The following is a 3,104-nucleotide window of genomic DNA, read 5'->3' on the forward strand; positions in this document are numbered from 1 at the left end:
TGGTAGTCTGTAATCCCACTGCTGAGGAGTCTGTGTGTCCCGGGGAGCGGTGTGCTGCTGTGTCTCTTTTCTCCATCTCATTCCTCCCTGGGTGCACAACGCCACTGCATCGGAGCTGCTCACCCCCAGGGCATCTGAAGCCCCAAAAAGAATGAGTGGGGGGAAAAGGATAGCGGGGGACCTGCCCTTCTTCCTCGTGGCTGTTTTGCGTTGTTCTTGTGAAGCTGTTTCAAGGGACACGCCACTCTGGGGGCTGAGGTGGCCTTGGGTCCGTCCCTGGCTGTGGAGCCTGGATTTGTGCCACCAAGGCTGTGGGGGGTAGGGGGAAATCATCCTGCCCCAGAGGAAATAAGGACTGGTGGCCAGGCCAGAGGGTCACTCAGGAGATTGGGGCCAGGCTGTGGGGCAGCACAGTGGGCAAGCCTTGGGGCAGACCCATAGGGTTCATCTCAAGGGGGGCATGGGGGTGGCAACTGAACTGCCTTGGGGCTGTCCCTGTGGGAGCTGGTGGGGCAGAGGATAACCCTGTCCTGGGCCAGGGAGCAGGGCAGGGCAGGACGAGGCTGGGAACCAACCTCGAAACCCTTCATCTCTTCAGGATGAAAGTCCCAAAGCATTTGTACATCAGAGCACTGGGACAGCCCTCTTGGAACATGGAACTCAGCTCCATGGGAGAGCTGTGGACTCACCCATTGCTGTTCCTCTACTCACAACCTGTTAATCACAGCAGCCATCAGACAGATAGAGTCCTATTTGTCACACCCTGGCCTGGCAAACACAAAACTGTTCCTGTAAGGTTAACAATAGAGAAAAGAAAAATAAAATGCATGATTCAGTATGTCACTCACAAGTTGATTACTAAATAAAGTGAGACGAGAGGGAGAAAAAAAGATTTTATCCTTCTAAGGGATGCTTTGCTGCTGGGATCTCCCCCAGCCCATCTGCTGTGCCCATGGCGGGTGGTTCCTGCCCAGGCAGTGCAGGCTGCGTGCCTGCTGTGCCCCCGGGTGTCACAAGCTGTGTTGCGTGAGGATAACGGTGACGATTGCAACAGCCCCAGCAGGCACCTCAGCAGCCAGGAGGGACGAGGAGCAACCCCACCATGCCCATGGGTCACTGGCTGATTGGCCAAGGGCAGAGGCGGCAGCAGGAGGAAGCCCAGCTCCCACCCACCAGCAGCGGGATAAAACCCTCACGTTTAGGGCAAAGCAGCACTCTCTGGCCGCAGGGGCACGTGGACACGAGGGATTCCTCTTGGCTCTCTTTGTGCCTGAGCACCAGGACCTGCATCAGGTAGGTGCACACCTCAGAACTCTTCTGAAGAAAAATGCTGGGAAAATATCTTTTTCTTGAAGGCACAAGTAGCCACTACTGGGGTTCCCCAAAGCTGTGCCCAGGCTGCTGCAGCACCACCTGCGGCTGACCCCCAGGTCCTTGTCACCTTGGTTTGTCTTCTCTGCAGCAGCCCCGTGAAGACCTGCTCCGGGCACCAGTCATGAAGATCCTGTTCCTGCTCCTGTCCTTCTTCCTCCTCTTTCTCCAGGGTGATGCAGGTGAGAGGGGAAGGAGGGAGATGGGCTGAGGTGTGGACAGCAGCGTCCTTCAGAGGGACCTTTTGTCCTGTGCAGGGATGGGAGAGAGCCCAAGGAGGATGTTGGCTTGGTGCAGTGGCTGACACACAAAGTGGTTTTGTTTTGAACCCCAGCACAGTTTCCCAAAGCCTCCTTGTCTCAAGCCTTTCCATGTGACTTTCAAAGATCTCTAAGCAGGCTGACTCCAGAACCTCTCTAGAAAGCTGTGCCAGTGCTCTGACCCCTGTTGCAATCACCTTTACAATGGCTTGCCGTGCATGTCTTTCTATTGCAGCTGGAAATTCTTGGCTCTGCGTAAGAAGAGGGGGAACTTGTCGTTTTGGGAGGTGCCAGTTCGCTGAAAGACAGATTGGGAGATGCTCATCTTTCCAACCCTGCTGCAGCAGGTAAGGTCCATGGTTGACGAAACGGATTCCTCCTTTGTCCTTCGAAATAATTGTTACAGAACCCTTCCTACGCTACACCTAACCACCAGCATGTGCAGAATGTACTGTACAGGAGAAGCCAGGAAACGAAGGGGATTGTGGGTTTGGATGTGTGGGTTCAGCCCTGCATGGGGCTGAAGGACCCTAAGCTTAGCCAGCACCTCCCCATTCTGCTCAGCCCCCAAGGCTTGCCCAGCCTTTGCAGAGGACTCGCCCATGCTGGCAGAGGGTTAAGGTTGCCCCTTGGAGATGGTGAAGGACACAGTCCTGTTCTTGATGCTTCTGCAAAGACTCAGAGTCAGGGCTACCAGCACTAAGGAGGGCACAGTTCGAAGCCATCAGCAGTAAGGCCATGAGTTCGCCTCTGGGCATTTGACTCCTGAGTCTCAAGACTTGTTTGTCCTTGGAGAGGAGGTGAGAGAGAGTGGGAGAGAGACAAAAGTGAGAGGTTTCAAGCTGGTGCCATCCTTCTGCTTTCTCTGTACAGGACATGGGGTTGATGCCCTGAATGCTGTGAGCAGGATGTCTCCCTCGCTTCTCGCTCCTGGAAACAGCTCCTGACATCCTGTTCCATGGGCCTGCTGTGGTTTGGCCAGAGGCTGCTTTTCCCTGCTCAAATAAAGGCGTGCAGTTTGGCATTGCAGCTGGTGGGAAGCGTGAGCGTGTCCTTGTGCCAGAGGGTGCCCAGGGCTGCTGTTCCCCCCAAGCGCCGTGGCGAAGCCGGGGCTGGCAGTCCCTGTGGGGCCAGGCTGTTTGCTGCGGGTGAGGAAGGTGCTGTGTATCCCGGGCAGCCATGGGCGCCAGCACAAAGGTAGAAAGGCATCCACAAGGACCAATGAGTCCAAATCCTGGCTCCATAGAGCAGCACCCAAAACCAATCCCAATGTATGAGAGCATTGTACAAACGGTTCTTCAACTCCAGCACCTTGGTGCCCTGATCACTGCCCTGGGGAGCCTGTGCCAGTGCCCGACCACCTCTGGGTGCAGAAATTTTCCCTCACCCCCTGACCCTGCCCTGTCCCAGCTCCATGCCGTCCCCTCGGGTCCTGTCGCTGTCCCCAGAGAGCAGAGCTCAGCGCCTGCCCCT

General features: G+C 56.1%; 1 long non-coding RNA gene across 1 annotated transcript; it reads left to right on the top strand.

Moving 5' to 3' along the window:
- The first annotated feature begins 1,162 nt into the window (after positions 1–1,162).
- LOC309876565 lies at positions 1,163–2,648 on the top strand. Its single transcript, XR_014317198.1, has 4 exons — positions 1,163–1,293; positions 1,463–1,553; positions 1,867–1,978; positions 2,505–2,648. It is a non-coding gene; the product is annotated as an uncharacterized lncRNA (long non-coding RNA).
- The last annotated feature ends 456 nt before the right edge of the window (positions 2,649–3,104 follow it).

Source organism: Aythya marila (genome assembly GCF_965140915.1).
Source record: "Aythya marila genome assembly, chromosome: 3".
Lineage (NCBI taxonomy): Eukaryota > Metazoa > Chordata > Aves > Anseriformes > Anatidae > Aythya > Aythya marila.